This window comes from Solanum stenotomum, chromosome 6 (genome assembly GCF_019186545.1).
Source record: "Solanum stenotomum isolate F172 chromosome 6, ASM1918654v1, whole genome shotgun sequence".
In the NCBI taxonomy this organism is placed as follows: Eukaryota; Viridiplantae; Streptophyta; class Magnoliopsida; order Solanales; family Solanaceae; genus Solanum; species Solanum stenotomum.
The window spans coordinates 28,011,275-28,024,894 of NC_064287.1; positions in this window are offsets into that span (position 1 = coordinate 28,011,275).

Sequence of the window (13,620 nt, forward strand, 5' to 3'; positions counted from 1 at the left end):
AGAGATACCTAACCTATCACTTTGCATGTAATACACTAGGAAAGGATTACTATTACTAGGATTACCGCATTATGAGCTTATGGGGAACACGTACACCCTAGTATCTCTCTAATCTTGATAACAACAAAAGTTTAAATCTTGCTTACTAATTGTTCACCTAACTGTCAGAATTTGTTTCAGAAATCCCCTCCTTTTAATTATTTGTTTCGGAAATATGTTGACTAAACGAATATAATTGTGGGTTAAAGTTAAGTCTAAACCATATTTCTCGTGGGATCGACCTCAACCTACAAGTTGTGTTCTTTACTTGATAACAATCGCTTACGCTTCTTTAAGGAGGTGTAATTTGAGCGTATCATACATCCAGTATCAAAAAACAATTAATATGAGTTTCTTTCGTTAACAGAGACAACCAACAAAACATCACCTTAGGAATTACTTTCAACAACTCCGGCTTCAACAACTTTCTGCATTTTTTTGTTATTTGTTTTCCCTCTCCTTTTTATTTTTTTACTTTATAGCAGTCAGAAATATTATGCCCTTGTTTCTTGCCGTAGCAACATGTCTTGCTGAAATTATGCCTTTTGGATTTAGATCAGAACTTCTTATTAGAGGTACTCCCTTTGTCTTGTGATCTACCTCTAACGAACAAGTCCACACCTTTATCCTCTAAATCAACGTCAAGATCAATTTTTTCTTTGGTAAACAAATTTGATTTAACATCTTCATAGGACAAAGTTTCATTATTTCCATATAAAATAATCTCCTTGAAGTATATATAGGTAGATGGTAGAGTGACAATTAACAACACAACCTTGTCATCTTCCTCAATCTTAACTTCTAAATTTTCCAGGTCTATTATAATTAAATTGTATGCATCAAGATGAAATTTAATGGATGAACCTTTAGACATATGAAGTTTGTATAAACGTTCTTTGAGACGGAGTATATTGGCAAGCCTTTTGGTTATATAGAGAGACTCAAGTTTCAACCAAACAACTGCAGTAGTAATCTCATGAATAACCTACCGCAAAACCGCTTTGGAAAGACTAAGTTAAATTGAAGAAATTGTCTTTTCGTCCAACTCCTCCCATTGTTCGTCGTTCATAGAATCAGACTTCTTTGACTTTCCTGCTAAAGACTTCTTCAAACTATTGTGTGTGAGAAAAATCTTCATTTGAATCTTTCAAATACTAAAGCTAATTTTTCCATCAAATTTCTCGATATTAAACTTGGTTACAATAGACATGCTTGAACCGTGCTCGGATAACACTTGTTAGGCACTAGGATGTATCCAAAACAAGACAAATGCAAATAATCGAGAGAAAAATCTGGAAACTCAACAAATGAAACACAATTTAACGTGGAAAACCCAAGTTTAGAAAAAACCACGGGTAACGACGAGAACATTCACTATGTTGAAGGTAGACTACAATTCAAGTCCTTAAGAACTCCAAATGATCAAAAGAAAAAAGGACAAAGAAAATCAGTTTTCTTATCGGCTACAAAGAAATAACATATGCAACAAAGAAATAAAAAATGCCCTGAAAAATAGGCTCCACTTCCAGCGAACAGTTGTGCCCAATAAACTGAGTCATGACAAGCTAGAAAATGATCTGTTAAGCTTTTTTGAAATCGGGGAAGTCTCAAGACAAGCTGGAACATGTTGACATGAGTCCGCAAAATCAACGGAAAAAAGAATTTGAGGCAACTCAAACAAGATTCTCCTCTGCCTTAGGTATTATTTCATTGACCTTGTCTTCTGTAGTCTAGGAGAAACATACTGCATCTGATTGCAATTAATAAGCAAATACTGCATCTGATTGCATGAAAGGATGTCGCAAACGCGATGAAAATATCAATACTACATCACAATCGCAAGAAAGGATGTTTCAAGTGAGAATAGTAAAATTGCCAAGCGTCTGAACAGATTTTGAAGTTTACCATTTGATCCCACATTCTATTATACACTCATGCACAACCATTTTAGATCTTATATTTTAACGTTTCCAGAAACAATCCATACTTTTGAGCTTGGGTTTAGAATTGGAGAGCAAGTCTCCTCACAATTCACTAATTGGAGTGAAGATTGAGGACTCAATTGTAACTATTTTTATCGTTTCTTAAATTCCTTGTTCTATAGTGCTTGAATTTTAGGTATAATAGCTCATAGGTGATTTAGATTTGTACTACGAATAATACATTTACCATTGACTGACAATAAGACCATGTGAGCTGAAACATGGAATCGATCATGACCCTCACATCAAAAAAATGGAATCTACTTGCTAAGGTAGACTCCGTCACATTCATTCATAATTGCTATTGTTGATCCACTAACTAGGTCATTTAAGACAATCCTAGGGGGCACATAGTTTGGGACACAGAGATTGCTTCTAGAGACCCGACATCTACTAATGGAAGATCCTCAATCTCAATGTCCTCTCGATGTAGTAAATCCCAATGGGAAAGACTTAATCATATTCATATCAAAATACTCGGAAAGACACAATTAAAATGGAATCTACTTGCTAAGGTAGACTCCGTCAGATTCATTCATAATTGCTATTGTTGATCCACTAACTAGGTCATTTAAGACAATCCTAGAGGGCACATAGTTTGGGACAAAAAGATTGCTTCTAAAGACCCGACATCTACTAACGGAAGATCCTCAATCTCAATGTCCTCTCGATGTAGTAAATCCCAGTGGGAAAGACTTAATCATATTCATATTAAAATACTCGGAAACACACAGTTAAAATACCAATCCAATCATAAGTCATCATAGAGTAGCTCTTTTCAAATCATTTATTTGTTAACTTCTTCATAACAGATACTTACATTTCTAAGCATCTACGTCATGACTTCATTCATATTGGAGAAAATCTTTCACAAATTATTTATAATAATGTCCAAAGCATCCATAGTTAATAAATCATCTTTTTCATAAAACATGAATAACTTTCATAATTCATAATTCATAAGTTCATAAGAATAATACATAATTTATGTTCATAAAGTAGACATTGGGATGGTTCGATATGAAATTAATTTAAAATTATGTTATTGAATCAAATCATGCACAATAAGATTGAAAATAAACAATTGAATCAAGATGAGTAGGATCCATGGATATTTGCTAGAAACCCTAGATAATTAGGTAAAACTGAATTGGAGATTAAGATTCTTTCCAATTGATGAAAGGGATCCATTGGTGAATTTTCACACAGCTTGATAATCCAAGCCATAAGAGAGCATGGAGAAGTAGACCTTGAAACCCTAGATCTTCACCTAGGAGCTCTGTAGAGAATTTGCACAAGACTGGAGAGAGTTTTGAGTGAATTAGAGAAATTAGGCTTAGTTTGAAGAGTATAAATGTTTATAGGGATATTTATAGGACCCAAACGGCGTAGGTTAGAGGTTAATTAGGTAGGAAAAGACCAAAATAATCTTAATTAAAATCTGCGGGAAGACCCTAGGACATCGACCTACGGCCCGTAGGAACTTCTACGGACCATTTTGGTCAGTAATGGAATCATTTACTGGGACTCAAACAATTCCATAAGACCTTCCTACGACCCATCAAACATTATACGGCTCGTAGAGCCAACTTATAAATGCAAAATTCAAGTCCAAAATTTCACCAAGTCTAGATCACTTTTACGAGCACTTCCTATGGCCAAAAGACCCTCCTACGATTCGTCTTGTTCATCCATAAGTCAAACATCATAGATTTGACATTTTCCTACATTTGACCCAATTCTACGACTTCCCTATTACAGCCATGGGACTACCTACATTCCACAGATGGCGTTCGTAGCACACTGCCACAGTGCAAAAAAAAATATTTTACCTTTCCAAATCAACTTCCCATTTCAAAGGTGTTACAACATTACCTCCTTGGAAACATTCATCCTCGAATGAGACTCAAGCTAGCATGAATAGAGTAGGAGAGAAAGTAAACACCAAACGTGAATGCAAATCTCATCAAAATGCACATAAACAAGGAGAAATAAGTCGAAGCTAAATCGTAACATCAAAATGAAATTTCATGAACATGCATGCATTTGGAAACATAAGAATGGCTATATCGATTGAATCCAAAATAATCAACCATGAGGAACTAATACCTCAAGAAAGAATAGGAGCGAAGGGAAGGAGATGAGGATACTTGGACATCATATCGGCTTCGGCTTCTCAAGTAGCACCCTCAATTAATTGAACTTTCACGAAAGCAACTTCTTTGTTTTTCAACATTCGAATTTGACGGTCTAAAATTACTACTACAACCTCTTCATATGAGAGACTTCCTTAACTCCCAAACTTTCCAATTGCACTATAGACATCGGATCTCCAACACACTTTTTCAACAAAGAGACATGGAATACCAGCTGTACGGATGATAAATAATTAGGTAACTTTAATTCATAAGTAACCTTGCCAATACGCCTCAAAAATCGTATATAGGCCTACATAATAGGGACTAAGATTCCCTTTCTTTCTGAATCTCATCACACCTTTCATGGGTGAAATTTTCAAATCGACCCAATCATCAACATCAAATTCAAGCCCTCTTCTTATAAGATTAGCATAAGTATTTTGTCTACTTTGAGCCATTTTCAACCATTTTCAGATGAGTAAATCCTTTTCCAAAGCCTCATGCACTAAATCGGGCCCTATCAAGTGACCACACAAACATGAACAAATGAATATGAGTTCTACACCTCCTATAATAGAGAGCCTCAAATGGAGACATTCAAATACTTTAATGATAACTATTATTATATGCAAACTCTATCAAAGGCAAATAATCATCCCAGTATCCTTGAGGTCAATCACACATGCTCTTAACATATCTTCAAAATTTTGAATAGTACACTCGACTTGTCCATCGATCTGTGGATGAAAAGTTGTGTGAAGTTTCAGTTGTGTACCGAGACCCTATTGGAATGATTTCCAAAACAGAGTACCACGGTGAGATATAATGGACAAGGGAACTCCATGCAACCTTACCATTTACCAAATATAAAGCTTGGCATACTCTATGGCAGAAAAAGAAGTCTTTACGGGAAGAAAGTGAGTTGACTTCCCAATTTAGTCCATAATGACCCAAATCGAATCAAACAGATGATGGGTATGAGGTAAACCCATGATAAAGTCCATATTCAAATCTTCCCACTTCCAAGTACGACTGCTTTTGTCTTGAGCAAAACCACCTTGTTTTTTATTCTCAACGTTTAATTGTTGACAATAAGGACATTTAGTTATGAATTTCACAATATCTTTCTTCATTCCATTCCACCAATAGACCTCCCGCAATTTGGGGTACATCTTGGTGGCTTCAAGGTGAAAAGAATACCAAGAACTATTAGCTTCCATCAGAATTTCATTCCTCAATTCATCAATATTCGGTACACATAACTAACCTTGATAACGAAGGACACCATCTCCCCCTTGGAAGAAAGCCTCAATGGATTTTTGAGAAACTGACTTCTTCAAATCAATCATAATTGGATCAATCTTCCTTAGCCTTAATATCTGATCCAAATGACGATTCTGAATAATTCTAAACAATCACACAACCCTCATTGGAATAAACCAAACAAACACTTAATTTGGCCAATCTATGAACATCACGAAGTAGCTCTTTCTTATCATCCACAACATAAGCAACACTACCCATCGATAGTCTACTAAGAGCATCCACCTCCGTGTCTACTTTAGCAAGATGATAGAGGACAATCATGTCGTAATCTTTTAATAACTTAAGTCAACCTTTGTGGCAAAGATTAATTGTATTTTTGAGTGAACACTTGCTTCAAGCTCTTGCGGTCAGTAAACACATCTTCATGAACACCATATAGGCAATGGATCAAAATACTTAGAGCAAACACTGTCGTTGTTAACTACAAATCACGTGTGAGATAGTTCTTTTCACACACCTTCAATTATCTTGAACCATAAGAAATAAATTTCCCATGTTGCATCAAAATACAACAATGATTAATCCAAGAAGCATCACAATAAACCACAAAACCACCTGATCCTTTCAGTTATGTCAATATAGGAGCTGAAGTGAGTCTAACATTTACCTTTTGGAAATTCTTCTCACAATATTCCGACTATAGGAATTTCACCTTTTTTTAGTCAATGTCGTCAAAGGCTATGAAATATAGGAAAATCCTTCCATGAACCTTCTATAGTAACTGACCAAACAAAAGAAAATCTGAATATCTAAAGCGGTCAAAGGTGTAGGTCAATTCTTAACCGCCTCAATCTTCTTAGGATCAACTTGAATACCTTCACCGGAGACAATATGGCTAAGGAAAGCCACATAACTCAACCAAAGCTCACATATATAATTCTCGATCCTTGAGAATTTGCCACACAATCCTTAAATGCTTAACATGCTCATCCTTCATTTGTGAGTAAATCAAAATATCATCAACTAACATAATTATAAACATGAAAATATATAATTGGAAGACCCTATTCATTAAGTCTGTGAATACCATCGGGGTATAAGTAAAACAAAACGATATCACCAAAAACTCAATTTGACCAAACTAAGTTCAAAAAGCCGTCTTTGACTGAAGGTAAATCGTGGAGAAGAACTCGTACCTTGGAGATGATAAAAAAAATTATCAATATTTGGAATAGGATAATTATTCTTTATTGTAAGCCTATTCAATTGTTGATAGTCAATGCATATCCGAAGGGAACAATCCTTCTTTCAAACAAATAATATTGGAGCAGCTTATGGTGAGATACCCAATCTAATGAAACTCTTATCCAATAAGTCTGTAAACTTATCCTTTAATTTCTTATGTTCTATTGGGGACATACGGTAAGGAGGAATATAGATAGGTTGTATATCTGAGATGGTCAATACCATAGTTTATTTCCCTTTCGGGAGGAATACCAGCTAGATCACTGCTAAACATTTTCAGAAAATCATTTTCAATCGGAATTGGTTAAAGAGTAGGGGTTTCACTATTTGTATCCCTAACCTAAACAAGATGGTAAATGAAATTTCCCCCATTCCATTCTAAGATAGGTTCGTTTGGAACTTGAAATGTGACCAATCAAGTCCGACAGGTTATGGAAGCATAACAAGAATGAAACCAATCCATCTCTAGAATATCATCAAAATCTATTGCATCAAGCTTTACTAGATCAACATGAGTGACTCTATGAGAAACAAAAACAGGGAATTTTTTATAGACTCATTTAGCAACACTAGAATCACCAACAAGTACGTGCAGACATAAAAGGGATTATACAAGATTTTGAGACCAACATCTTATCTCATGGACACATAAGGAAAAACAAATAGCAAGTTAAACCCTAGATAAAACAAAGCATATACATCAAGATGAATGACTTTCCACATACCGGTTACAAAATCTATAGGACCCTCGTGACCTTGTCGAGTCTAAAATGCATAGAATTTGTTCTGACGAGGCAAACCCAAACCAGAACCACTAGGATGAGCTTGCCTACCATTCATTCCCTTAGTAGCGAGCAACATGCAATCTCTCATCTTCTGACCTATTTTTCCACAACCAAAGCAATCATCCATACCAGCAAAACATTTTCCCGAGTGACTCTTGCCACGCTTTTGGCAAGAGGGAGTAGAAGATTAATTACTACCACCTCCTTGAGGTTTAGGATTAGACACCCCATCTCTATTGAACTTAAGAGCTGGAGCATTAGAAGAACCTTGAACGTAGAACTTTTGCCGGAATTGAGGACGCCCATGTCCATTGAACCTAAAATGAGAAAAGTCACCATCACTGTTCCTCGCCCACTTTGATTCCCTAGATTTCTCTTTTAGCTTTTACTCCTCAATATGTTGGGTATGTATCATCAAACAACAGATATCCATCTCCTTGATCAACACAGAGGTATGGCACTCCTTGACCACTATTTTTGTCACACCCAACACAAACTTGCTCATCCTTGCCCTAGAACTCGTAACGACACCCAGAGCATACTTAACCAATTGACTAAACTTTAAAGCATACTCATTTGCACTCATATATCCTTGAAAAAGATTTATGAACTCAAGCACCATTGCTCTGTCATCTCAATAGGAATCAAACAATTAAGAAAAGCCCCTTTGAATTTCTGCCATTCAAGAGGACGGACATCAATATCCTTCTCTCCCTTCCATTAATTTAAAAAAAAGTAGAACAACACCCTTAAGTTGATAAGCGACCAACTCTGAATTTTCCACTGGTGACACTCTCATAATCTTCATAATCTTCATAAATCTCTTTAGCAAACTTTTGAGAAAGTTCCTCAACCTTCGACCCATGGAACTCCGAAAGATTCATCCTACTAAATTCTGTCACCCTTATCATCGTCGTATCCATATTTGGATTCACGAGAGCAACGATCTCTCTATTATCTTGGGCAGTCATAGCTTGATCCAACACTTTGAATGTGACTCAGAATTCGGCATGAGCCACTTGCTCATCAGAAGGACCGATCGACACTTGAGCAACCTTGGGCTCCAGATTCCTTCTTGTGTTAGCTCTTTAAATAGGAATATCCTAAATATTATCAAGCAACAATCAGGAAGAAGATCTTTATGGATATGAACTCTGTGGAACGACTTTAGAATATTGAAGTAAGTGAAGTTTCCTAATTACCTTGCAGCCTCCTTTTAGTAAATGTGGTGCACTTCACAATCATGAACAAGATTTTATTCGATGAGGCTTGTTAGATATCGTAGGACCATTTTAAAAACCTGATGCTTTGAATACCAAGTTTGTCATGAACCAAATTGCATCCTAGATGTGACATGGCGAATAAGATTCCAGAGACCCTAAACAAGACATTTGACATAAGCATGATGTAATAAAATACAATATAAGATGACATTAACATACCAACAAAGTACATCAAAAATATGTAGATTGCTACTAAGTCTGACATAAGCCTTTCTAATCTGATAAGAGTAGTTGGGACTTAACCCATACACCACGCAGAAGTCTAAAACATAAAATGACATCAAATTAGTAAAGCATCAATGGTCTTATCCTCGAACCATGAGGACTAACCAATCGTAGTGATCAACATCGGAGCAATCCCAATACTAACCACCTCCGGGAGGAGGAGCGTTAAACTCGTTATTATTAGTTAATATAGCCAAAAGTACGCATTAGTATTTTGAATGTACTAAGTATTGCGAAATGCATAATAATATAGGCATGATAATGTTGGGAACTTTAAACATGATATGCATGGCAAAGTAAAACGTAGTAAACCCCTTTAAAAGAATCAATAAATCATAAACAAGGTCAATGCATACATAAAACAATTTGAGAAACATACATAAAAACTTTGAGGAAAACATAATTCATTAGTGGGATATTTAGCATTCACGGACAATAAGACAGTGTGAGCTATAACATGGAATCCGATATGACCTTCACATCGAAAAAGGAATTTTACTTTCCAAGGTAGACTATGTTGCATTCATTCATAATTACTATTGTGGATCCACTAGCTAGGTGATTTAAAATAATCCTACGGGGGCACGTAGTTTTGGACAAGGATATTACTTCTAGATACTCGGCCTCTACTAAAGAGAGCCTCTATCTCAAAGTCTTCTCGGTTCTATGTGAATTTGAATGGAAAAGACAGAATCATATTCATATCAAAATACTTGGAAAGACATAATTAAACTACCAATCCAATCACAAGTCATCATAGAGTAACTCCTTTCACATAATAAGACATACAAGATTGAATTCACATAACAATGGGTACTAAATGTCCATTTGCCTTAAAAGAGAGTGAAGTCAACTTGGTACTTGATCCTTCCCATCACATCAAGCCACATAATCCATACAAACTAATCAAATGTAAAATACTCATAAGAAAACATGAAAAACGACACTCAAAACACTGATTTTTTAAAATTCCGGTCCAAAATGACATAGAAAGTCAATCCTGAGGGCTAAGAGTAAATCTGGAAATTTTTTTTATAGAAAATTATAATACCCAAAGGTTTTGAAATTCACAAGTGAAATTGTAACAAAAATAAGTTGAAATCTTGCTAAAACTCTAATTTACTTAAAACACAAGTTCATGAGAAAAAACTCAATACTCGGGTCTGAAACCCCAACTCATATCTGAAGTATTTCTTGAAAATAATCTTACATGTTCTTAGGGAAGTTCAAATATGACATTTCATCAAAAACGGATTTAAACTCTACCTTAAAATCCTCAATTTCTCAAACTTTCACTTCATCAAAAAAAGTCCAAATTCTCGAGCTTATATGTGGTTAATAAATCATATGGAATATTAAGGAAATAAGCTAAAACCAATTTATAATTAGAAGTCATGACATACGTATAAAACATAAGCTATTGATAGATCATATTCAATTGTAGGAGATACCGTTAACCGACATAAGCCATGTAAGCTATAACATGGAGTACATTGTATTGATCCCACATCAAAATGAGAGTGTCCTACTTGCAAATGTAAGGACCATGTTCGGAAGCTTAGATGGATCCACTACCTATTGTCCAATCGGGACATCCTATGAGGGCTAAGCAAATTCCTAATGGAAACATGTATAATCAAATCATATTCTTTTTCTTCATACTTGAAATGGTAAGAATCTAGTAATACTATTCAATCATAAAGACTCATAATCATAAGAATAACTCTTTTAAAATAGCATGATTTCATAACATAATCCATTTATAAAAGATACTTAATTGAAAGCATCTAAATCATGATAATATTTCAATAATAAGAATAATAAAATCGGAATCAACCTAATTTAATAAAATCATGTTGACAGTTTATTTGAAAGCATCCTTGAATCATAATCTCTTCAATTCGTATTCCATGCATAATCTCAAAGCTTTATTTCATAATCAAATTATTCATGTAGCATGGGTTCTTGGGGAAATCAGTAAAACCACGTAATTATATCAAATTCTTGCATAATACGATTAAATATGATTTTAAAATTTTAGTTAAATCATTAAAAACTCATGACATAATCATGAAGCCCTAAGATTTTGGTAAGAATCATAGAAGAGAAATTGAGGCTCTTTTGGGACTCGATGGAATGAAAGGAAATCATTGATAAATTTCCCACATACCTTAATAAATCCTAGCCTTGAAATCTGGAGTGGAGACTTGAAGATTGGAGAAACACTAGATCACATTGAAAGAATTCTTTGATGAAGAAGACTTGAGAGCCATTGGGGTTTTGAGAGAATGAGAGAGAATGGGGATAATTTGAAGTATTAAATCAGTTATAGGGCATAAGAATAGTCTAGAAATGATGTAGTTTAGGAATTAAAATTTTAGGAAAATATCCAAATAGCCTTGAATTAGAATTGTTGAATTGACTCTACGGCACCATGTATAGTCCATACATACTTCTACAGACTTTACTAGTCATTGGTAGACCAAGTACTGCAAACCATTTTAATAGATGTTTACAAACTACGAGCCACCATTTACGACCCACCAAGCTAACCACGAACCGTAAACCCTTCGTACACGAAGTCTCTCAAATTCCATGAAGAAGCTATACTTTATTGTACGAGTTGTGCACTTTGTTTGTATAGCCAAGGCAGTTATTTCACCCAAGTCTGGATCTCAACCTACGAGCCTCATGTACGAGTTGTACATCCTTTTACGACCCATCTTGCTGGTTCGTACAACCTCAAAAGAGACATGACAATTTCCCCAACTTCCAGGACTCATCTACAACCTCCATCTACAAACCGTTGGACCATATAATGTTCGTACATGGCCTCGTACAAACCTACACTAGCAAATATTTCTACGGTTCTTACCAAATCAGCTTTCCAACTTCTGAGGTGTTACAATATATCCCTCTTGGGAATATTCATCCTCAAATTGGACTCAAGTTAGCATGCGTAGAGTAGGGAAAGAGATCTTACACTCCAACATAAATATAAATCAAATCAAAATGCATAAAACCAGGGACTAATCAACCCTGAGCTAAAATATAAACCTTAAAACTAATTTCATGAATATGTATACATATGGAAACATAAGAATAGCTCAAATGCATTGATCTGAAAGAGTAAACATGAGGATCTAATACCTCAAGTTGAAACTCAAGTTGAGGCAACGAGATGGGGGTACTAGGGCATCATATCGGCTTTGGTACCTAATTGAATAATGCTATTAAAGGCACTTCATCCAATTCTAAGCGCCAACGATTGTTAATCAGTATATAACCTAACTAAATGAGTTGGGGTCAAATCCCATAGGGAGCGGTACGTGTTTAAGATTCAATAGCGAAGTGTGAACATGGTCAAATCAGCCATAGAAATAAACATTATCGAATAAAAACATAATTCAAATCAGGGGATGACACGAATGTCAGAAAAGGGGGTTTTGGTTTTAATTATCAACTACAAACAACGAAAAACAATATGAAATAGCAATATTGAGATGGGTTCTTGAGATGTGATTCGATTATAGGCTAATATAGACAAATGGGTAATTGCAACTGTTAGGAAATAGTTGAATATTAGTGAGTAAGCTAGACTATAGAAGAGGTAAACTTTCTCTCAAACAATTTACCCCGAATCAAGTCGATTTCTCTTGAACATCAACAAGCAAGCAAAATAAGACCAGCCCTGTCACGACCCGGGAGCACCCCCAAGTAGTAACAAGGCATATTCGACCCCGAAGGGGTCTTATACAAGCCACATAGTCATTCATTGCATTCAATAATGATAATAGTGCGGAATTAAAAACTTATTTATATTCAAACTTCATTAAAACAACTTTAAAAACACACAGCGGAAGTCTAAGTCTCACATGGCCATCTTAGACACAATCACAAAACATAAGTAGGGACACGGCCCTTTAGAATCAAAAGAAGTCTATTAAGTCTATTACAAGAACCTTATCATAAAATTAGAATAGAAAAGTCTTGTCCTCGACATATGAGGACATACCACAAGATCTTGGAAAAACTTCAAGTTCCAAGCTGACTATAGAACCCGCTCACTTTCCGAAACCTACGCTAGTAGAAAATAGAGAAATATGGAATTAGCACAATTAAGTACTAAGTATGATGACCATGCAGAACATGCTTTAAAAGGGACATTTTGGCTAGAAACCATGCATTATGCCACTTTTTGAAGTATCATGAACAGTTGCATAAAAGACATACAAGAGAAGCATAAAAATCAAGTAAGTCATAATATCACCTTTAAACAATATCAACATGGAAACCTTTACCTTGGACCTTCACCTCAAGCAACCCTTATGCTATACCTCGTGCAATGTATGCATGGCGTCCCATACCACCATCCATACTAAGGCACCACATTTAGGTCACTTAAAGTAACTTATCATTCCTTTCTTTCACCTTTGCACAATATTCATACATAAGAGGTATATCATTAATTAAGACATGACAAGGGAAAATAACTCATAATATAACCCAAGTATAGCATGCATCTCATATTAAGCATTTGAGAGCCAACATTCTTTAATAACCTTATTTAGGCCACAATTGTGTCATATACATTAGGATTTAGAGAAACTCACTATGACCCTCACCAAGCCTACTCGTGCAATGTATAAGTAGCATC